The sequence below is a fragment of the Saimiri boliviensis genome, chromosome 16 (assembly GCF_048565385.1).
Source record: "Saimiri boliviensis isolate mSaiBol1 chromosome 16, mSaiBol1.pri, whole genome shotgun sequence".
Lineage (NCBI taxonomy): Eukaryota > Metazoa > Chordata > Mammalia > Primates > Cebidae > Saimiri > Saimiri boliviensis.
Window position 1 is genome coordinate 67245923 of NC_133464.1, and position 25565 is coordinate 67271487.

The 25565-nt window shown below is 38.2% G+C and overlaps 1 long non-coding RNA gene and 1 pseudogene across 3 annotated transcripts in view; one reads left to right on the forward strand and one right to left on the reverse strand.

Annotated features, from left to right (window-relative positions):
* The window catches only part of LOC141581642 (uncharacterized), a 228024-nt gene that overhangs the window by 169028 nt on the left and 33431 nt on the right, over positions 1-25565 (reverse strand). Inside the window, exon 3 of one of the 3 annotated variants that reach the window (XR_012514411.1) lies at positions 12089-12323. The exons of the other annotated variants lie outside the window; for them this stretch is intronic. This is a non-coding gene — a long non-coding RNA (uncharacterized LOC141581642). The remainder of the gene's footprint in view (positions 1-12088; positions 12324-25565) is intronic. 3 annotated transcript variants of the gene reach the window in all.
* LOC101051102 (fatty acid-binding protein, heart pseudogene) lies at positions 744-6548 on the forward strand (annotated as a pseudogene).

Consider the following 25565-nt stretch of genomic DNA (forward strand, 5'->3'; position numbering starts at 1 on the left):
TATATGATGATGTCAGTTCCAAATTATCAAAACAGCAGTTGATACAATGTTTTATCTGTTTAGAAAATGTCAATGCCTTAGAGCAATGACTGCTATAATCCATTGTCATGATGTATTGTACTGATAGCATAGCAGTAGATATTCGTCCAGCGTCAGTAGTGTAGTAGTAATAATAGTAACAACATCAATAGTAGTAGTAGTTATAATTTCCTAAATTCTACTCTTTATTGGACGCTATACAAATTACTTTTTACATAAACTTCCTTACAATTTTCACAATAATATTGCAAATTAAATTAAATAGGCATCATTCTCAGTAAGGCTCAGTGAATAGGTTGACTGAGCGCCTCTGGTAATTGCAGCAGTGGTGATAACTAAGATATATGAAGTGCATTCTCTGTTCCAGGACATGTACTAAGCACAGTGAAGCTGAGATTCAGAGCCATGGCATCTCTGCCATGGTGCCTCATAAACACAGACAGAAGTCAGGTTTGTCACAAGCCAAAGGATTCATCCTGCTGTAGGCAGCCACTCAAGTTGCCTCAGAAAGCATGAGTCCTGAGCATGCCAACAAGTGTTGAAGTGATGTGACATTCTAAAATCAATCCAATCCACAGGATGGTTCATACCCATTCCATCATATGAAGCACCTACTTTCTCCTACAGTGTATTACATCTGGTCTAAGGGGGATGGATGGTGACCAGGCTATAGCAAAGAAATGCTGGAATGGAATCTGGGGGCTATGAACAGCTGTGCTTTAAGTCAAATTCTCCAAATTCGTCTGAAGCAGATAAATATAATGGTAATCAGAATGCTATAGTTTGAACATGTCCCCTCCAAAATTTAAAATACTATTAGGAGGTGGGACCTTTAAGAAGTGGATAGGCCATGAGAGCACCTCTCTCAAGAATGGGATTCGGTGCCCTTATAAAACAACTTTACAAAGGGAGTTCATCCCTCTTTGCCTTCCACCTTCCCCCATGTGAGGAAACGGTGTTCCTCCCTCTGAAGGATGCAATGTTCAAGGAGCCATCTTGGAAGCAGACAGCTGCCCTCATCAGATGCCCGAACCTGCAGTCACCTTGATCTTGGAATTCCCAACCTCCAGAACTGGGAGAAATAAACTTCTATTCTATATGAATTATCCAGTCTCAGGTATTTTGTTACAGCAGCACAAAATGGACTATGACACATTGAATCCTTAAAAGTGGGAAAAAATTTAAAGGAAGCACCAACCAAGTGCCATGGGAAATGATTCCATGTCATTTTATAATACTTTCCAGCACTTAGCCCAGTGCCTTTCCAATTGTCAGTGCTCAATAAATAATTCTTACTGTGTTTTAAGGGGAAAAAACTGAATTAACTATGCAGGTCACTTTGTTTTCTGAATTTTAAATAATTGGGTTTATGACTAGTAAACTGAACAAAGAAATCTGGTTAGCTGATGAAATTGAGGTGATGCTACCTAGCATGATTAAATGACAAATTTCTATGTTTTGATTTTCTTCCATTAAATAGATATAAGGACTTTCTTATTGCTGAGTTGGGTTTGTTTTTTCTTTTTCGTAAGAGCCTGCATCCAGTCATTTAAAATGTAAACTTCCATTTGTAAAACGAGTTTTAATAGCTTTTAGAAAGTCATGACAAATGGCTGGAGGAAGGCACAATGAAAGTCACAAATTACTATTAACTACTTCGGATATAAGTGAGTTTAAAATAAACTTCCTGAGCTTTATTACTGTCATTATTACTATTAGCAGTTGCATTAATATTTACTTGAATCTTATGTCTTTAATAAAACGATTTTTAAACCCAGAGAAGTTTTCAGGGTTGAGATGGCTATTAGAATTTTGTCTCCCTTCTACAGAAGCTCACAATGACAAGCTCAATGAAATAACAGAGATTCTGACAGTTTCTAACTCTAGCCCTGTATGTCTCAGCATGTGTCTGTCATCATACTTGCCTGGCCACGCATTCAAGGGGACACAGGGTAGGGTCCCTCTGTCTTAGGATTTGCTGTATTTAACCCACTTTACCACAGCCCCTGCAAATTCTCACAAGTTTTTCTATAAAGAGTAATCACCTTGCTTTGTACATTCCTTAAGGGGAAGGATTTTGTATCCTTTATTCCCTAGTGACTATAAAGCTTCTCTAGGTTTGATGAGTGATCATTAACTTTGATGAGAGAAACACGGACCAAAGAGAACCTGCAGTCATCACATCAGTTGATAAGCAAACTGAAAATGATTCCAAGTGATAAATACTGAGGCAAATAGGTAGATGCTTCACATTTTCAGTTACACACAGTTTTCCAAGAACACATCTAGAATTGCTGAGCAACACCTGTATACACAGAGTCCATTATTGTAAAAAAAGCCACAACCACAGTGATGAAGCTTATAAAGTTGATGAAGACATTTGCATCAATTCTGTTTATATTTATTGAGTGCAAACTGGGCCTAGCACTCTCATGGGCATTGTGAGAAATATTAAAAATTCAGCTGGGCGTGATGGCTCACGCCTGCTATCCCAGCACTTTGGGAGGCCAAGGCTGGCCTGGAGTTCAGGAATTCAGGCTGGCCACTGAGGTCAGGAGTTCAAGATGAGCCTGGCCAACATGGTGAAACCCGTCTCTACTAAAAATACAAAAAATTAGCCGGTGTGGTGGCATGTGCCTATAGTCCCAGCTACTCAGGAGGCTGAGGTAGGAGAATCGCTTGAACCTGGGAAGCAGAGGTTACAGTGAGCCGAGATCACACCACCGCACTCTGGCCTAGGCAACAGAGCAAGACTCCATCTCAAAAAAAAAAAAAAATGATATTCTATGAAGAAAAAATTATTAACAATTCAAGAGAGTTAACTCAAAAGATAATGATGTCTATGGACTTGTTTCATGTGGTTTTCCGACCTTCTAGTCTTAGGACCCTTTTAAACTCTTAAAAGCTACTGAGAACTCCAAAGATCTCTATTTATGTGGTTACATTTATCAATATTTAGCATGTTAGAAATTAAACTAAAAGAGTTTTAATATGTAGTAATTTATTTTAAAATAAGAATAGGCCAGGTACAGTGGCTCATGCCTGTAATCCCAGCACTTTGGGAGGCCGAGGTGGGCAGATCACTGAAGGTCAGAAGTTTGAGACCAGCCTGGCCAACATGGTGAAATGCTGTGTCTACTGAAAACATAAAAAAATTAGCTAGGTATGATCTCAGCTACTTGGGAGGCTGAGGCAGGAGGATCACTTGAAACTAGGAGGTGGAGGTTGCAGTGAGCCAAGATGGCACCACTGCACTCCTGCCTGGGCAACAGAGCAAAATCCCATCTCAAAAAGTAAAAATAAAATAAGAATAGACCCATTGCCTGTTAACATAATTAACATGTTCTTATAAAAAAGAACTATATCTTTCAAACAAAAAAGAAGTACGACTCATATGGAAGCTCAATAAGTTGGTCTCATAGAAGTAGAGGATAGAGCAGGGGGATGGAGAGGCTGGGGAGAAAGGAGGGAGAGGACATAAGAGATTGGTTAGCAGAGCCGGGCGCGGTGGCTCAAGCCTGTAATCCCAGCACTTTGGGAGGCCAAGGCGGGTGGATCACAAGGTCAAGAGATCAAGACCATCTTGGTCAACATGGTGAAACCCTGTCTCTACTAAAAATACAAAAAAAATAGCTGGGCATGGTGGTGCGTGCCTGTAATCCCAGCTACTCAGGAGGCTGGGGCAGGAGAATTGCCTGAACCTAGGAGGCGGACGTTGCGGTGAGCCGAGATCGCGCCATTGCACTCTAGCCTGGGTAACAAGAGCGAAACTCCGTCTCAAAAAAAAAAAAAAAAAAAAAAAGAGATTGGTTAGCAGATACAGGATTACAGCTAGACAGGAGAAATGAGCTCAGTGTTCTTTAACACTGTAAGGTGACTAGGTTAACAATAATTTATTCTATGTGTTCACATAGCTAGAAAAAAAGGATTTTTGAATGTTTCAGCACAAATAAACGATCAATGTTTGAGGTGATGGATATGCTAATTACTTTGATCATTACACACGGTATAAATGTACTGAAATATCACACCGTACTCCATAGAGATGTACAATTATTATGTGTCAATTAAAAATTTTAAAGAGATTAACATCAATTGATAATAAAATGGAAAATTATGAGCAGAAAAAAAAACACATTGCAGAAAGAAGGATTGGGAAGGAGGTGGGAAGGGTCATCAAAGGACAAGAGGGACCTTTGTAGAGAGGGAATTTCTCTGTATTTTCACTGTGGCAGAAGAAACATGAAACCACACATGCATTAAAATTGTACAGAACTAAATATACACACATATACAAATGGACACACAGGTTCAAATAAAATAGGAAATCTGAGGATGGTATATTGTATCAATGCCAATATTTTATTACGATATTGTATCACAGTTTTGCAAGGTGTTACTTTTGAGGGTTTATGGGATCATTCTGTATTTATTTCTTTCCTTCTTTTCTTCTCTTTTCTTTTTAAGAGATAGAGTCACTCTCTCCCTAGGCTAGAATGCAGTGGTGCAATCATAGCTGACTACACCCTTGAACACCTTGGCTCAAAGGATCCTCTTGCCACAGCCTCCTGAATAGTTGGAATTACAGGCATGAGCCACAGTGTCCAACACTCTGTATTATTTTCTAAAAATTTCCGCAAATCTACATGTACCACAAATTTAAAATTTTTAATTAAAAAATCAGTGAGAAAAATGACATTGTTTTATATCTTTGCAAATTTCCTTAGTATCTGGCTTAATAGAGCATAGCTGGACTCTCAAATCCACTTGTGCATTTGCTTTGTTACAAGGTACGCTTTTGGTTGAAGTATATGAAGAAAATTTAGCCTCACAAAGATATGAAATTGAAGGGAGGAAAAGTAGTATAACAACCCTTTCAGATCATTGGGATATTCTTTTCTGATACTGCACCAACCTTAACAAGAGGCAATTTCTTAAAGATGAGCTGCAACGTGGAATCTAAAACCATTACATTAAAATCCATTAGTCTTCCTTACATTTTGAATTTTGCTTGTGTATTAGTCCATTTTCATGCTGCTGATAAAGACAGACCTGAGACTGGGTAATTTACAAAAGAAAGAGGTTGATTGAACTTACAGTTCCACATGACTGCGGAGGCCTTACAATCGTGGTGGAAGGTGAAAGGCGTGTTTCACGTGGCAGCTGACAAGAGAAGAGAGCTTGTGCAGGGAAGTTTCCATATTTAAAAGCATCAGATCTCATCAGACGCATTTACTATCACAAGAATTGCGCAGGAAAGATCCACCCCCATATATAATTCAACCACCTCCCACCAGGTTCCTCCCACGACACATGAGAACTGTGGGCGTTACAATTCAAGATGATATTTGAGTGAGGACACAGCCAAACCATGTCACTTTTAACATCATGCATTGGTCTTTGGGAAAATAACAGTAGATCTTTGAAATAGTGACACTTCTATTATATAGTATCAAAATATTACATCCATTCATATTACCACTGTTCTCATCAGAAAAAGTCTTTAAGTATTGCAAAGCTGCCAAGCTCACAGTGGCATATGCAAGTATCCCAAAATTCTAATTTTCACTTAAGAGCTCAAATTTTATCATCAGCTATAAATACTGTCATTTGTTTTCCTTGTAATGTCAGGCTCAGGTTTCCCATTTTTGACAAAATTCCTGCCAAATATGCAATCTGAATAGCTACAGTCTGTCTATCAGTTGGCCTTTCAAACAAGTATGGTGTTCCATGGAAAAGCAGATAGTTGAGTTCACAGTTCAAACAATCACAAAAGTGCCTTTCCTCAAGAACCTGCATTTATTCATCTAAAACGTAAGTTTCTGCTTGTAGAACATGGTTTAACAGCTGTGAGAAAGTCATGACAGATGGGTTGGGGCAAGATGATACTCAGAAGTTATATTGCCAGTGCCTGGTGGGGAAGAATACAATGATTATTAGTACAGTTTAGTGCCGCTGCCTCAACTCGTCCTAAGGTACCAGAAATTGTATCCAATATCGACAGTCCCAGTCCTTTGCACACCTGCTCTCTTGCAGCTTCCTTCTCAGCCTAGGCCAGCATCACCACGACGGATGCCTTCTTGTGTACCTGGAAGCTCTCGGACAGCGAGAATTTTGATGACTACATGAAGTCTATCGGGGTGCTTTTTGCTACCAGGCAGGCAGCTAGCATGATGAACCCTACCACAATCATCAAAAAGAATGGGAACATTATCACCTTAAAAACACAGAGCACATTCAAGAACACAGAGATTAGCTTTAAGCTGGGGGTGGAGTTTGATGAGACAACAGCAGATGACAATAAGATCAAGTCCATTGTGACACTGGATGGAGGCAAACTTGTTCACCTGCAGAAGTGGGACGGGCAAGAGAGGACACTTGTGTGGGAGCTAAGTGATGGGAAACTCATCCTGATACTCACCCAGGGCACTGAGGTTCACATTTGCACTTATGAGAAAGAGGTATCACCTGCCTGTGCTGTTGCTGACCACTCCTCTGCTACCGTCTGACTCATCACCACATTGCCTCATTTATTTCTTCTGCATTTTGTATAAATCCACCTTGTTGGGGAATTCTCCTGAGGTCCAGTGCCTCAGGAGAATTCAGATCCAGTTCCAGTTCCCATTGTGTATGTGGTTTGGTTTTTTTTTCATGGCATTCAAAATGTGCTCTCAGGTCAACAAAGCAGAAGCAAGGACCAAAAAAAAAAAAAAATTGTCCAATATCAGTGCAAAGTCAACCTAGTGAAATGCGCAAATTGTGTCTTTGAATTATTATGAAAACAGCAAAAACTCTTTTCTGATCCAAAAGAAAAGGTTTCAGGACCCCACTTTGAAAACTGCTGAGACAGAAGAACCTACCACACTAATTTAAGGATTTAATTTAATCATAACTTAAAGATTTAGGGTTCTTAGTGTCCCTTGACTTCATTAGCAGCACCAGTGACTATTAACTTAAGTATAGAGTAATGTTTTTAACATCATCTGATTACAGATTAATGCTCTGTACCATTAAAATCACAGTAGTTTGCAATTGGCCACTGCAGATAGTATAAAGTGCCAGAATAAAATAAAAACCCCATTACTAATTCTCTTTTATTCTTAAAGGCAAAGCATTTTCTGGCCTTCTTCCTTTAAATTACCCCTGACAGATGGCTAGCAAGATGAGTTAGCCTTTGAGATTTCAGCAAGCTCTGCAGTCATGATCAAAAAAAGGAGAAAGGCTTAAATGTCCCCAACCCCACTTAATAAGGTGAGAAAGACCAGAGCCCAAAGCAGTCAGGATTCTTTTAAAGCCTTTTATCAAGTTTGCCTGTGTGCTTCCCTTAGACTAATTTAAAAGCAAGAGTCTCAGCAAGTGAATCAGCTAGACATGTGCAGAAAGCTAAAACTGGACCCCTTCCTGACACCTTACACTAAAATTAACTCCAGATGGATTAAAGACTTAAACGTAAGACTTAACACTGTAAAAACTCTAGAAGAAAATCTAGGCAAAACCATTCAGGACATAGGTGTAGGCAAGGACTTCATGACCAAAACACCAAAAGCATTGGCAACAAAAGCCAAAATAGACAAATGGGACCTAATCAAACTCCACAGCTTCTGCACAGCAAAAGAAACAGTCATTAGAGTGAATCGGCAACCAACAGAATGGGAAAAAATTTTTGCAATCTACACATCTGACAAAGGGCTAATATCCAGAATCTACAAAGAGCTAAAACAGATTTACAAGAAAAAAACAAATGAGCCCATTCAAAAGTGGGCAAAGGATATGAACAGACACTTTACAAAAGAAGACATACATGAGGCCAACGAACGTATGAAAAAATGCTCATCATCACTGGTCATTAGAGAAATGCAAATCAAAACTACACTGAGATACCATCTCACACCAGTTAGAATGGCAATCATTAAAAAATCTGGAGACAGCAGATACTGGAGAGGATGCGGAGAAATAGGAACACTTTTACACTGTTATTGGGAGTGTAAACTAATTCAACCACTGTGGAAGACAGTATGGTGATTCCTCAAGGACCTAGAAATAGAAATTCCATTTGACCCAGCAATCCCCTTACTGGGTATATATCCAAAGGATTATAAATCATTCTACTATAAGGACACATGTACACAAATGTTCATTGCAGCACTGCTTACAATAGCAAAGACCAGGAACCAACCCAAATGCCCATTGATGATAGACTGGACAGGGAAAATGCGGTACATATACACCATGGAATACTATGCAGCCATAAAAAACGATGAGTTCGTGTCCTTTGTAGGGACATGAATGAACCTGGAAACCATCATTCTCAGCAAACTGACTCAAGAACAGAAAATCAAACACCGCATGTTCTCCTCACAGGTGGGTGTTGAATAATGAGAACACATGGACACAGGGATGGGAGCATCACACACTGGGGTCTGTTGGGGGGAAATAGGGGAGGGACAGCAGGAGGTGGGGAGTTGGGGAGAGACAGCATGGGGAGACATGCCAGATATAGGGGAGGAAGGCAGCAAATCACACTGCCACGTGTGTACTTATGCAACAATCTTGCATATTCTTCACATGTACCCCAAAACCTAAAACGCAATAAAAACAAACAGAAAAAAAAAAGAAATTGGTCCATTATATTTAAGTATCAAATTGGGGGGGCATAGAATTATTTATAATATTCCTTTGTCATCATTTGAATGTCCACAACGTAAGTAGTAATGAAACTATTTTCATTTTTTATATAATGAATTTGTGTCTCCTCTCTTTTTCTTCATTTGTCTGGCTAGAAATTTTATCAACTTTATTGACTTTTTCAAGAAACCACACAATTTCCTTGTGACAAATGTACCAAACCAATAAAATATATTGCTCATAGTGCAAACTAGGTAAGGATATATGGGTGTACTAACAAGTTTTCTGTAAATCTAAACAATTCTAAGGAAAAGTATTGTTTAAATAAATAAAAATAGATTGAGCAAAATTCATATATGAGATGTATACAGTTCATAAGACACATGTAAAACATATTGACATTGACAGGAAAATTTGAAATTGAGGTATATTTATACTTCAGGAAAAGGCATAGGTAGAAATACAAATATCAGTAGCATAAACAAGATAATGATAAAACATACATCAAAGCAAATAATATATCTTATTCTCACAGTCCAGTGAGAAACTACTTAATTTCCTGACCACAACACAATAAAACTAGAAACTGACAACAAAATAAAATTTACAAAGTATCTTCCTGCAAATAAAAATTTGATCTATACATAATTCTTTCATCAAAAGGAAAGTAAAACTTGAATTACACATTCTTTAAGAATTAATAGCAATAGGAATGCTCCATAGAAAACTCAAGAAATATAACCAATGTCATTTTCAATAGAAAATCCATTATGTTTAACACTGTTATTGTGTAAGAAAAATTTCAATTAAATCAAAAAGTATTCAACTTAAGAAGCTAAAAAAATTAAAAAATAAGAGTAAATAATGAACAAATAAAAATCAGAAATAAATTATCTTGAAAAAAATAAAAGCATCAGAATGAATAAGAGTTATCATTGAATAGATGCTAAAATAAACTAACCTGTGAGAATAAAAAAGTACAACTACATAACATTAGGAATTTTTTAAAGAGTTCATAACCCTATATAGAGATCAGATTTTTTGTAAAAGGAATATTGTGTAAAAAACATATTACTATAATAATTGTAGGAAATTAAAATTAACATAATTACCCAAGAAGAGATAGAAAAACTATTTTTTTTAAAAAATGGAAAACATAAAGATTTACACCCTGAAAGTGATTAAGGCCTGATTAATTTTAGAGAAAAGTTACAACAAATATTCAAGAAATAGATAATTCCTATGATAATTACTGGTTTTGAACAAAGAAAAAATCTGAAACATTCCCATTTTTTTAAGACTTGCATAGCTCTGATCCCAAAACTTGACCATGACATCAAACAGAAATAACTGCCTTCCAATTTTGCTCCTGAATATTTACTCAAGAAAAAAATTTAATATTGGCAAATATTTTACTAGCCAAAGATGAAAAAGCAAATATTCATGGTACAATAAAGGGATAATGCATAGAATTAAAAGGGTTTTATTCTAGGAATGCCAAAATGGTTCAAACTGCGAAAATCATGTAAATTGGTCAAGAGAAAAAGTATTAGCATCTCTGGAAATTCCAAAAAGACTTTTGATAAATATTCCTACTGATCAAAATATTCAGTAAAATAGAAATGAATGGATACCTGCTTATTACAATACTTATTTCTGTGTGTGTGTGTGTTTGTGTGTGTGTGTGCATGCATATGCCTGTAATGAAAAGTCAAATATGCTTCAAATTAATCAAGAACTAGAAAGTTTTCCTCAATCACCATTTACATTTAACATTGAACAATCTAATCAGTGCAATTACACAGAAACCCACAATGAGTCAATATTAGAAAGAAAGTGTGAGAATTATTATTTACAGCTGAAATGTTCAGAGCTTAGTAAAGTGGAAGCTTACTAAACTGTTATGTGGAAAATCAATTGCTTTCCTATAGACAGATATCAGTTAAAAATTTTAGTATGAGTTGCATATGCCTGTGTCCAATAGCAACAAAACCAGGAAATGGCTATTTGGAAAGAAGAGCCAGTTAGCTCCTAGATGACTTCAGTTGCCCTCCCTCAGGGAGTCAGCAACTCTGGCTCAGCAGAAGGCTCTAAGCCCCTGCAGGCAACTTCCCAAGTAATTGGTGGGTGGCCACTAATTACTTCTCACACTAGCAAAGCTGTAACTAACTTCACTTGCAAAACTTACGTCCTGCTAATTTGAGTTTGACTCTGCCCCTCCCAACTCCTCTATAAGCACAGAAGGTAGCAGAAATATCAAGGTTCCTCTCCTGGAGTTCAAACCCCAGTACATCCTGTTCTTGAGTGAATGATGCCAAAATATCCAACTTAGAAATAAGAAAAACTGGAGGCAGCATTGGCAATAGGGAGCTTGCCCATCATGTATTTTAAAACACATAACAATTTTATAAATGAGTCACTAGTGCAGGAAGGGTCAAGCGATAAATCGAATAGAAACAATGATCGGTCCAAACATGTAGAAAATAAAGATCAATTTTAAAATCAATGGGGGAAAATATACACTTAATGAAAGATATTGTTGGAAACTAGGTAGCTATTTGGAGTGAGGAGAGAAATACAAAAGGATTCATGTCTGTTTCTCTATATTAAAATAAATTCCAGATATCTCAAAGATTTGAAGACTTGAAAAATAAAATTATGTAAGTGCCATAAAATGATATGGTGGAATCTTTCTATAGTTGTGGGAATAAAAGTAACAATCTCTCTCTCTCTCTCTCTCTCTCTCTCTCTCTCTCTCACACACACACACACACACACACACACACACACACCACCACCACCACCACCAAACCAGAAATTAAGACTGATAAATTTAAGTTTAAATCATCACCACATCATTAGAAAAAACTGAAAAGCAACCTAGAGGAAAATATTCGCAGTATACACAAAAGACAAGGAATTGATAACCTCTATTAGGACGTGAGGCACACGCATCCATGAATGCATACATAATTTATATAATATGTATCAAAGTATAAATTTATATAATAAGTATCAAAATGTTAAATGACCCAATAACTGACTTTTTAGGAACTTACCTAAAGTGATTATCACCCAAGTGGAAAAGCATATGCCCAAGGATATTCATTATAGCATTGCTTACCATAGACAATCAAAGGAGACACTTTTAACAATAACAAAGCCACTAATAATAACAACAAAACCTTTATCTTTTGACCATAGAAATCAGTCTAAGATATATTGTTGAGTAAAAATACAAGTTGCATAATCCTATTTGTGTAAAATCATATACACATATTTTAAATAAATAAATGCATAGAAAGATGTCTGGAAGGATATTTGTCAATTTGTTAAGAGTTTTTAGAGATCCAAGATGGCTGATCACTAGCAGCTCGGGATTGTAGCTCCCAGTGAAAGTGCAAAGAACGAGAGGACGCCACACCTTCACATGAATTCTTGTTACTCACGCACCAGGAGATTCCCAGCGGAGGAGCCCCACGGGTCGCCAGCGCGACTCTTGTGACCGGCGAGGAGGTTTTGCCGGCGCCTCGGAGCGTTGGTTCTTGGTGCAGAGTCAGAAAAGCACCATCAATCTTAACGCCGCTGATTGAGTCTGCGCAGTGGGTTGCTCAGATTTTGGCGCTGAGAATCAGTAAGCTGGACGTCCACTCAGAAACCTAATTACAAAGACGGCAATTATAAAGACCACAGATGGATAAATCTACAACGAAGGGAAGAAAACAGCCAAAAAAGGCTGAGAATACCCAAGATCAGAACGCCTGTCCCTCAGCAGGGGATCACAGTTCCTCATCAGCAACGGAACAAGGCTTGATGGAGAACGAGTGTGTTCTAATTACAGAAGCAGGCTTCAAAATGTGGATAATAAGAAACTTCGGTGAATTAAGAGAACTTGTTCTAACCCAATCCAAAGAAACTAAGAACTTTGAAAAAAGGTTTGACGAAATTTTAACAAGAATACACAATTTAGAGAGGAAAATAAATGAATTGATGGAGCTGAAAAACACAATACGAGAACTATGTGAAGTATGCACAAGTTTTAACAGCCGAATTGATCAAGCAGAAGAAAGGATATCAGAGGTCGAAGACCAACTCAATGAAATAAAACAAGAAGACAAGATTAGAGAAAAAAGGATAAAAAGGAACGAGCAAAGTCTCCAAGAAATATGGGACTATGTGAAAAGACCTAATCTACGCTTGATAGGTGTACCTGAATGTGACAACGAGAATGAATCCAAGCTGGAAAATACGCTTCAGGATATTATTCAGGAAAATTTTCCCAACCTAGTAAGGCAAGATAATATTCAACTCCAGGTAATACAGAGAACACCACAAAGATATTCCTCAAGAAGAGCAACTCCAAGGCACATAATCGTCAGATTCACCAGGGTTGAAATGAAGGAGAAAATACTAAGGGCAGCCAGAGAGAAAGGTCAGGTTACCCACAAAGGGAAGCCTATCAGACTTACAGCAGATCTCTCAGCAGAAACCCTACAAGCCAGAAAAGAGTGAGGACCAATATTCAACATCCTTAAAGAACTTTCAACCAAGAATTTCACATCCAGCCAAACTAAGCTTCATAAGTGAAGGAAAAATAAAGCTTTTGTGAACAAGCAAGCACTCAGAGATTTCATCACCACCAGGCCTGCTTTACAAGAGCTTCTGAAAGAACCACTACACATAGAAAGGAACAAACAGTATCAGCCTTTCTAAAAAATACCAGCAAGTAAAGAGCATCAATATAATGAAGAATTTACATCAACTAATGGGCAAAATAGCCAGCTAATATTAAATGGCAGTATTAAACTCACATATCTCATTATTAATTCTAAATTTAAATTGACTAAATCCCCCAATCTAAAGACAGACAGGCAATTTGGATAAAAAACTAAAACCCATCAGTCTGCTGCATCCAGACCCATCTCACATTCAAGGATACACAGACTCAAAACAAGGGATGGAGAAAGATTTACCAACCAAACAGAGAGCTAAAATAAATAAATAAAAAGCAGAAGTTACAATTTTTGCCCCTGATAAAATAGTCGTTAAAGCAACAAAGATCAAAAGAAGCAAAGAAGGACATTATATAATGATAAAAGGATCAATGCAACAACAAAAAGAGCTCAAGATCCTAAATATATATGCACCCAATACAGGAATACTCAGACACACAAGACTAATAAAGAGACTTAGACTCCCACACAATAATAGTGGGAGACTTCAACATTAATATTAGACAGATCAATGAAACAGAAAATTAACAACGATATCCAGGACTTGAACTCAGATCTGGAACAAGTAAACGTAATTAACATTTATAGAACTCTCCACTTTAACATTTATAGAACTCTCCACTTTAACTTTTATAGAACTCTCCACTTTAAATACACAAAATATACACTCTTATCAGTACCACATCATATCAACTTAGAAGTTTAAATGAAATGTTGGTTGGCTCCTTGTTTGTTATTCTCTTCCCTCATTTTCTTTTATGTCTTCATTGTTAAGGACAATTATAGGCATACCCATATTTAGACTGCATTCTAGCCTGGGCAATAAAACAATACCCCCATTCTCTCTCCCTCTTCCTCTTTCACTTTCTTCCTCTTCTTTATTCTTTTTCTTATTATTCTTTTTTTCTTTCTCAAAAAAAAAAAAAAAGAGTTGTTACCCCTAAAGGTTTGGATATCGAGTTCCCATCTATCCTGAATTAAATTTTTGCCTTAAGCATGTATAATGTAAAAAGATTTAAGCTTAGAATTTTTTTTTAAACAAGGCATTTATTTAACCTCCTCAGGACTGCCTCCTCAGTCTCTTGAAGATCCCTCTTGGCCATCGCATTCAAACTTCTTACCCTCTGGAGGTGCAGGATACTTTTCATTTCAAGTCTTTCTTGGCTGAGGACTTTGTTAGGATCACTTATAAAAGTATGATTCTACTCCCAATACATGTCAATTGGAGAAAATATTTAAATACAGAAAATCACCGGAAATATTAATAAGAATCACCTGAATTCAGTGGCTTGACTCCTTAATGCCATGTTTCCTCTTCCCATTCCCCATCATTTCTTGCCATATTTTGTTTGTTCGTTTGTTTGTTTTTTGAGATGGAGTATTGCTATGTCACCCAGGCTGGAATGCAATTGCATGATCTCAGCTCACTGCAACCTCCACTTCCCAGGTTCAAGTGATTCTCCTGCCTCAGCCTCCCGATTAGCTGGGATTACAGGCATGTGCCACCACGTCCAGCTAATTTTTGTATTTTTAGTAGAGATGGGGTTCCACAGTGTTGGTCAGGCTGGTCTCGAACTCCTGACCTCACAATCTGCCCACCTTGGCTTTGCAAAGTGCTGGGATTACAAGTGTGAGCCACAGCACCCGGCCTGTTTTTTGTTTTTGTTTTTGTTTTTATTATGTAATTTGAGGGATACAACCAGGAAGTCATGGCATGCAGTTTAGCAGTCCCTTTCTGGAAAGCTTTGGCTTTTGTTTGTGCAGCAGGAGCTTCTGAACAGCTGTAGTGTCAGATGGGCCAATGGATGGAAAATCTACAGAAATAAATTAGTTGTTACGTACTCTAACTTCCTTTTTCAGAGCTCTTTCTTGAGTCTATAGGAGGTGGTGTCTACAGTCAAAGTGCTTCATTAAGGGCGCACTCGTTCCAATCATACAATAGTTATCTTCTATTTGGAGGCTGCAATGACCAACCATTTACAGGTTTCTTTCCATTCCTGTAACCATTTGCATTAAGAAGGATGAGATAGAACTGTTAATGAGGATTAGCTACTTCCCTGGAAATTAACAATACCTGGATAATCTAAATGTCCAAGGCAAGGATAATTTGCTATCTTTGAGAGAAAGAAAGAAAAGAAGGGAAAAGATGAATTAGTAGTATCGAGCAAAATATTTGGAGTGTTTGCTGTGTGCTAGATGTTTTACTGGTGCGTTCAGACATTCAGAAATACATATACATTTGGGAGGCCAAGATAGACAGATCACTTAAGGTCAGGAATTCAAGACCAGCCTGGCCAGCATGGTGAAACCCTATCTCTACAAAAAAATACAAAAATTAGCCAGATGTGGTGGCATGCATCTGTAGTCCCAGCTACTCAGGAGGCTGAGGTAGGAGAATCCCTTGAACCTGGGAGGCAGAGGTTGCAGTGAGCCAAGATCGCACCACTACACTCCGGCCTGGTGACAGAGCAAGACTCGATCTCAAAAATAATAACAATAAAGAAAAGAAAGAAAGAAAAAACACATATACAACCCTCCTGTGCTACCAATTTTATTATCCTTGTTTCAAAGAAGAGAAATATGAGGTTTCCAGAGTTAAACAAACAAAAACACATGCTAAGGTCACACAGCTAGGGATGGCCTACAAATTTCCCCAAACTGAAGAACATTAAAATGCACACTTACCCCCAGGCATTTCATGAAATTTCATGCTAATGAAATCCATTGACTTGTACAGATAAATTTGAGTGAAAAGAATGTTGAGAGAAACTATCTAGTTCTTTAATTTTGGATGGGGCTGGACCACAGCTCTGCAGTGCAGTTAAAGTCAAATCAACATATCACTTACTGCCTGCCTCTCTGTGCAAGGCTATGTGCTTTATAATCTTGGAAGGAATAAAACTGAACACAGTTCATTAAAATGTACGTCAAGATATTATGATGAACTAAATTACCACAGTTGAGGGCACCTGGAAATGCTATCTCTGAAGTCTACTATTTGTCAAGAATTGAAGGCTACTTATCAGGCTAGGGGAAAAAAATCTTCTTGGCATATCTCTCTCTAAAGAGAATATCAGCCTTCCATCCACTGCTTTATGTTTGCATTCCCACACTCATGTGCTCACCTATGTATGTTTTCCTGATTCACTGACTTACACATTCCACTAACTTGCTCTGTTTCCCTCTTCCAACATGATAGATTTGCGTTCTGATCAACAGTAACCAACCCAAGGCAGCTGGGACAGGAGCGATGTCATTGATCATAACCAGAGGAGGAGCAGGCCCGGCAGAAGGGAATGCATTGGACTGTATAATAATCACAGTTCATTACGACGGCGGCAGCAGGCTGTGGTGGGCCCAGCACCAACACGGGTTCTGATTTTGGCACAAGTGATCATTTGACCTTAGAGGAGACACTTCAATTTTCCTTCATTTATAAATAAGGAGAAACAGAAATCTGAAGAGTCAAGGTGTCTAAGACTGCATTCAGTGCTAATGTGCAAGAAGATATAAAATCATGTAATGTTTTAAAACCACTACTTAACATGAATATATATTATATTTATTAAGTGTTTCATTTATCAACCAATATATTTGGAAAAACACAAAAACTTTTCCAACAAATCTTCCTGAGACTGTCCAGCTCCTCCTCCACGTTTCTGCATCTTACCTAATTGGAGTTATTTTCACTCTGTATCAGTCTGCTGGTGCTCATCTTTGGACAAAAATCAGATGGGCCACCGACTTTGTACTGCACTACCACCTTCTGATAAAGCAGAAAGTTACCAGCCTAAAATGACTCCCATCTTATCTTCCAACTTTTACTAAATGTTAACCCATGAACCAGGCAAGATGACAGGCCTTGGAATTCAAAGAATTGGCAACCCAGTTTCTGCTCTGAACACTTTTGGTAACAGCAAATAATAGTTCACACATACTGAATATTTACCAGACATTGTTCTAAGGGCTTTACATGTATTGCTAATTTAATCCTCACCATTTAAGATGTAGGTGTTATTATTCTCATTTTACAGGTAACATGAAATAAAAAACTAGAGATGACTCAGCAGCCAGATGGCAGAGCCAAGATTCAAATTCAAGCAGTCTTACTCCAGAATCCTTGCTCTTCATCACTATTGAAAGAAATCAACACATAAGCAAAGAAATTCCATGTCAGAGGGCTTTCTACTCCCCACACCCCTGTACCAAATTCCTAGCAATAGGGTCTGGCCATCATTAAATATTAAAAGCTGCACAGATGATGTTGATGCTTAGGTCCAGTTGAAAAGCACCATCATACAGAGACTATGACAGACATGAGATTCGAGGAATGTGGAGGCACCCAGAATGGTTCAGTAAGGGGACGTCAGGAAAGGCCTGCCAGAGGAGTGAACATGAGCTGACTCCCAATGAGTGAATAGGAATCTGCTGAGAGAACCAGAAGAAGTGCAAAGGGAGGCAGGTGTACAAAGGGAGAGAGGCAAACGGTGCTAAAAGATTTCAAGGGAGCTGAGTGAAGGCAGAGAGGTGATAGAATCCAGATCACAGGAGGCTTGGAGAGCCCCGGTAAAAGGCTTGACTTTATCCTATTAGCAAAGAGAATTTTAAGCAAGAAGCAGTTAGGATCTGATCTGTATTTTTAGAAACACTCCTTTGACCGCTGCAATGGAAGAAGGATTCAATGGAGGGAGATAAGAGGCAAAGTGATCAGAGTCCATCAGAAGCCCAATGAAACTGTTTCCCTTCCTTACACCTTATAAAAATATTAAACTACAGATGGATTAAAGATTTAAACATAAAACCTAACACCATAAAAACCATAGAGGAAAACCTAGGAAATACCATTCAGGACATAGGCATAGGCAAAGACTTCATGAATAAAACACCAAAAGCAATGGCAACAAAAGCCAAAATAGACAAATGGGATCTAATTAAACTTAAGAGCTTCTGTATAGCAAACAAAACAAAACGAAACAAAACAAACAAGCAAAAACTACCATTAGCGTGAACAAGCAACCAATAGAATGGGAAAACATTTTTGCAATCTATGCATCTGACAAAGCGCTAATATCCAGAATCTACAAGGAACTTAAACAAATTTACAAGAAAAAAACAAACCACCCTGTCAAAAAGTAGATAAAGGATATGAACAGACACTTCTCAAAAGAACACATTTATGCAGCCAACAGGCATATGAAAAAAAGCTCATCATCACTGGTCATTAGAGAAATGCAAATCAAAACCACACTGAGATACCATCTCACACCAGTTAGAATGGCAATCATTAAAAAATCAGGAGACAACAGATGCTGGAAAGGATGTGGAGAAATAGGAACACTTTTACACTGTTGGTGGGGGTGTAAATTAGTTCAACCATTGTGGAAGACAGTGTGGCAATTCCTCAAGGATCTAGAACTAGAAATACCATTTGACCCAGCAATCCCATTACTGGGTATATACCTAAGGGATTATACATCGTTCTATTATAAAGACACATGCATACATACGTTTATTGCAGCACTGTTCACAACAGCAAAGACTTAGAACCAACCCAAATGCCCATCAATGATAGATCAAGAAAATGTGGCACATAAACACCATGGAATACTATGCAGCCATAAAAAATGATGAGTTCATGTCCTTTGCAAGGACATGGATGAAGCTGAAAACTATCATTCTCAGCAAACTGACACAAGAACAAAAAAACAAATACTGCATGTTCTTACTCATAAGTGGGTGTTGAACACGAGAACACGTGGACACAGTGAGGGGAATGTCACACTCTGGGGCCTGTCAGGGGATGAGGGGCTAGGGGAGGGATAGCAGGGCATGGGCAAATTGGGGAAGGATAACATTAGGAAAAATACCTACTGTAGGTGACAGGGGATGGATGCAGCAAACCACCATGGCACGTGTATACCTATGTAACAAACCTGCACGATCTGCATGTGTACCCCAGAACTTAAAGTATAATAAAAAAAATTTCTTTAACTAAAAAAAAGAGTGCCTGCCTCATAGGAGGTGCTCAATAACTCTTTATCAAGTGAAGGTTGGAAGGGCTGCATGTGATGCTCATATCCTAACAGAAACAGGGTTGTCCAACCTGACACAGCAAGAGTGGAAGGAAGCGGTGAAGGAGGCTTAAAGGGTCTCCTCCCTCCAGGACACGGCAAACTCTTTGATTTTATTTTTTACAACAGGCTGACTCACGAAGCTGCTGCTGTGGATAGCAGCTGATGCATTTGAGGTTCTCTATGTATTCTAAAATACTCAGCATTGTAAAATAATCACAAGCCATTAAGAGAGGAAAGCATCTCTGGCAAGCTACATGCTTTGTACCAAAGCCTGTTTCCTTCACTGATGCTATCTCTAAAGGTAGTGGCACAGCTAAGACTACAACAGGCAGCTACAAACTCTGAGTTCAGCACTCCAACAGCCTCTCTGCAAAGCTTTCTATCTAATTGAGGAAGAAGGGATGTGCATTTTAAATATTTGCAATAATTGCAAAGTAATATACACTCATGGATTCATAGAAATTTAGAAAGTTCAAGTCTATGCCAGTGACTTACGTACTTTTTTTTTTTTGAGATGAAGTTTTGCTCTTTTATCCAGGCTGGAGTGCAATGGCATGATCTTGGCTCACTGAAACCTCCGCTCCCTGGGTTCAAGTGATTCTTCTGCCTCAGCCTCCCAAGTAGCTGGATTACAGGTGCCCGCCACCATGCCTGGCTAATTTTTTGTATTTTTAGTAGAGACAGCGTTTCTCCATGTTGGCCAGGCTGGTCTCAAACTCCTGACCTCAGGTGATCCATCTGCCTTGGCCTCCCAAAGTGCTGGGATTACAGGTGTGAGTCACTGTACCCGGCCACATTTTTAAATTTAGCAGTTGTTCTGTAGGTTACCCCAAAATAGCCAAGGCTATAGCTCCTAGGAATTCACACGTGTATATCCCTGCCTGAGGGCCAGTGGGACAGTACCCAAATGGGCCACTTGCATGAGGGTTAGGGAACCTCCCGGGAATGACAAGGAGACCCATTGGGGATGAGGACTGCCATCCCCTGAAGAAAGATCTCTATTCACCTATCCAGCTTCCTGTATGACTTTCAGCTCCACCACCAATCCACACCACCTCACTCCTTTTTTACATACATCACTTTTACATAGCTAACTCCTACTTCTACTCCGAAACTTGGCTAAAATTTATCCCTTTCATCTGAATTAGGTTTGCCTGCTGAGTGTTCATTACACCGTAGCATCTGGATCTTTGGGGGTTGGTACTTTATCTTTTCTCTCTGTATCTCCAGTTTTTAACACAATGAATGGGCACCTAATAAATGATAAATGGAGGGAGGGACGGACAGATCAGAGGAAAGAAATCATATATAAAGTGAAAGGGCTGGGCGCGGTGGCTGACGCCTATAACCCCAGCACTTTGGAAGGCCAAGGCAGGTGGATTACGATGTCGAGATCGAGACCATTCTGGTCAACATGGTGAAACCCCGTCTCTACTAAAAATACAAAAATTAGCTGGGCATGGTGGCACATGCTTGTAATCAAGCTACTCGGGAGGCTGAGGCAGCAGAATTGCATGAACCCAGGAGGCAGAGGTTGCAGTGAGCCGAGATTGTGCCACTGCACTCCAGCCTGGGTAACGAGAGCGAAACTCCCATCTCAAACAACAACAACAACAACAACAACAACAACAACAACAACAACAAAAATAGTGAAAGTGAGAAGGTATTACTTTTATACCAAAGATAATGGCTAAGAACAGGAGGTAATATAAGTTGCTTGGGCTGCAAAACAAACTGCTTCAATACTCAGTGACTTAAAACAACTATTTATTTAGCTTATAGCTCTACAGGTCGCAATTTGGGCTGAACTGATTTGGGTCATTTTTCTGGTCTAAGATGGGTTAGACTGACCTTAGCGGGGTGTGTTTAGACATCTACTGAGAGTTGGTGTGTGGACTGAGGCTAGCTGGTTTATGATACCCTTGGCAGGCCTGTGGGGACACATAGGGTCTCTTTCCACATGGTTTTTTTCTCTTTTCTTTTCTTTTTTTTTTTTTGAAAACAAAAACAAAAACAAAAACAAAAAACTTATTTTAGGTTCGGGTATATATGTGAAGGTTTGTTACACAGGTGAACTCGTGTCACAGGAGTCTGTTGTACAGATCATTTTATCACCTATGTATTAAACCTAGTACCTAATAGTTAGCTTTTCTGCTCCTCTTCCTCCTCCCACCCCCCACCTTCAAGTAGTTCCTAGTGTCTGTTGTTCCTTTCTTTGTGTTCATATGTTCTCATCATGTAGCTCCCATTTATAAGTGAGAACATGCTGTATTTGTCTTTCTGTTCCTGTGTTAGTTTGCTAAGAATAGCCTCCAGCCCATCAATGTTTCCACAAAAGATGGTTTCATTTTTTTATGTCTGCATAGTATTCCATGGTGTATATATATCACATTTTATTTACCAAATCTGTCATTGATAGGTATTTAGGTTGATTCCATGTCTTTGCTATTGTGGATAGTGCTGTAATGAACATTCATGTGCATGTGTCTTTATGGTAGAATGATTTATATTCCTCTGTATATATACCCAGCAATAGGATTGCTGGGCCAAATGGTAGCTTTGCTTTTAGCTCTTTGAGGAATCACTACACTGCTTTCCGCAATGATTGAACTATTTTGCACTTCCCACCAAGTATGGGAATTGTAAAACGTAGGAGTGTTCCATTTTCTCCGCAACCTTGCCAGCATCTGCTGTTTTTGACTTTTTAATTCTGAGTGGTGTGAGATCTGTGGTTTTGATTGGTATTTTCTCTAATGATCAGTGATATTAAACTTTTTTACACGTGTTTGTGACCAAATGTATGTCTTCTTTTGAGAACTGTCCATTCATGTCCTTTGGCCACAATTTTTTAATGGGGTTGGTTTTCTCTTGTAACTTTGTTTATGGTCCTTATAGATGCTGGATATTAGAACTTTGTCTATATATTTGTCAAATATTTTTTCCTATTCTATAGGATTTTTATTTACTCTGTTGATAGTTTCTCTTGCTGTGAGGAAGTTCTTAAGTTTAATTAAATCCCATTTGTCAAATTTTGCTTTTTTTACCATTGCTTTTGGTGTCTTTGTCATGAAATGTTTGCCCATACCTATGCCAGGGATCGTCATGCCTAGGTTGTCTTCCAGGGTTTTTATAGTTACAGGTTTTACATTTAAGGCATCTTGAGTTAATTTTTATGTATGGTATAAGGAGAGATCCAGCTTCAATCTTCTCCAATGATTAGGCAGTTATCCCAGCCTCATTTATTGTATAGGAAATCTTTTCTCCATTGTATCTTTTTGTCAGCTTTGTCAAAAATCAGATGGTCATAGGTGTGTGGCCTTATTTCTGGGCTCTCTATTCTGTTCCATTGGTCTATGTACCTTTTTTGTATCAGTGCCATACTGTTTTTGTTATTGTAGCCCTGTAGTATAGTTTGAGGTTATGTAATGTGATGCCTCCAGCTTTGTTCTTTCGCTTAGGATTGCCTTGGCTATTCAGGCTCTTTTTTGGTTCCATATGAATTTTAAAATAGTTTTTTTAGTTCTGTCAAGAATGTTTTTGGTAGTTTGACAGGAATAGTATTGCATCTGTAAATTGCTTTAGGCAGTATGGCCATTTTAATGATATTGATTCTTCCTATCCATTAGCATTTGTTTGTGCCTTCTCTGATTTATTTGAGCAGTATTTTGTGATTCTGACTGTGGAGCTCTTTCACCTCCCTGGGTACCTGGTTAGCTGTATTCCTAGATATTTTATTCTTTTTGTGGAAATTGTGAATAAGACTGCATTTCTGATTTGGCTCTTAACTTGGCTGTTCGTGTATAGAAATGCTAGTGCTTTTAAGCATTCCTATATACCAACAATAGAAAAGTTGAGAGCCAAATCATGAATGAATTCCTACTCACAATTGCTACAAAGAGAACAAAATACCTAGCAATATAGCTGACAAGGGATGTAAAGTACCTCTTCAAGAGGAACTGCAAACTACTGCTTAAGGAAATAAGAGAGGACACAGACAAATGAAAAACATTCCATGCTCATGGATAGGAAGAATCAATATCATAAAAATGTCTATATTGCCTAAAGTAACTTACAGATTCAATGCTATTCCCATTAAACTACCATTGACATTCTTCACAGAATTAGAAAAAAACTATTTCGAAATTAATATGGAACCAAACAAGAGCCCTTATAGCCAAGACAATCCTAGGCAAAAAGAACAAAGCTGGAGGCATCACGCTATCCAACTTCAAACTATATACAAGGCTACAGTAACCAAAACAGCATCGTACTGGTATGAAAACAGATACATAAACCAGTGGAACAGCACAGAGATCTCAGAAATAAGACAACACATCTACTATCATCTGATCTTTGACAAAACAGACACAAGCAAACAATAGGGAAAGGATTCCCTATTTAATAAGTGGTGCTGGGAAAATTGGCTATCCATATGCAGAAAACTGAAGCTGGAGCCCTTCTTTATACCTTATACAAAAATTAACTCGAGGTGGATTGAAGACTTAAACATAGGACCCAAAAAACCATAAAAACCCTATAAGAAAACCTAGGCAATACCGCTTAGTATACAGGCATGGACAAAGGCTTCATGACTAAAACACCAAAAGCAATGGCAACAAAAGCCAAAATTGACAAATGGGATCTAATTAAAGAGCTTCTACACAGCAAAAAAACACAAACAAACAAAACAACAACAACAACAACAAAAAAAAACTATAATCAGAGTGAACCTACAAAATGTGAGAAAATTTTTGCTATCCATCAATCTGACAAAGGCCTAATACCTAGAATCTGCAAGGAACTTAAACAAATTTACAAGAAAAATCAAACAACCCTATCAAAAAGTGGGCCAAGGATATGAACAGACACTTCTCAAAAAAGACATTTTCGTGGCCTACAAACATATGAAAAAAGCTCAACATCACTGATCATAAGAAAAATACAAATAAAAATTGTAATGAAATACCATCTCACACCAGTCAGAATGGCAACTATTAAAGTCAAGAAATAATAATGGATACTGGAGAGGCTGTGGAAATACAGGAATGCTTTTACACTGTTGGTGGGAATGTGAATTAGTTCAACCATTGTGTTAAACAGTATGGCAATTTCTCAAGGATTTACAACCAGAAATACCATTTGGTCATGCAATCCCATTACTGGATATATACCCAAAGGAATATAAATTATTATATAAAGACATACATGCATGTTTGTTTATTGTAGCACTATTTACAATAGCAAAGATATAGAAACAACCCAAATACTCATCAATGATAGACTGAATAAAGACAATGTGATACATATACACCACGGAATGCTATGCAGCCATAAAAAGAAATGAGATCATGTCCTTTGCATGAACATGGATGAAGCTGGAAGCTATCATCCTCAGCAAACACAGAAACAGAAAACCAAACGTCACATGTTCTCATTCATAAGTGGGAATTAACAATGAGAACACATGGACACAGGAAGGGGAACAACACATACCAGGGCCAGTCGGGGCGTAGTGGGTGAGGGGAGGGAAAGCATTAGGACAAACACCTAATACAGGTGGGGCTTAAAACCTAGATGACAGGTTGATAGGTGCAGCAAACCACCATGGCACACATACACCTATGTAACAAACCTGTACATTCTGCACTTGTATCTTGGAACTTAAAGTAATGTAACAAAATTAAAATTAAAAAAAAAAAGAAAAGAAATTGCTACTGATTTTTGTACACTGATTTTGTACCCTGCAGTTTTGCTGGAGTTATTTACCAGTCGAAAGAGGTTTTGGGCCAAGACTATGGGCTTTTCTATTTATAGAATCATGTCATCTGTAAACAGAGATAGTTTGACTTCCTCTTTTCCTATTTGGATGCCCTTTATTTTTTTCTCTTGCCTGATTGCTTGGCTAGGGCTTCCAGTACTATGTTGAGTAGAAATGGTGAGAGAAGGTATCCTCGTTTTGTGCCAGTTTTCAAAGGGAATACTTCTTGCTTTTGCCCATTTAGTTGCTCGTGTGTTTGTCATAGATGGCTCTTATTATTTTGAGGTATGTTTCTTCAATACTTAGTTTATTGAAAAGTTTTCAATATGAAGTAAC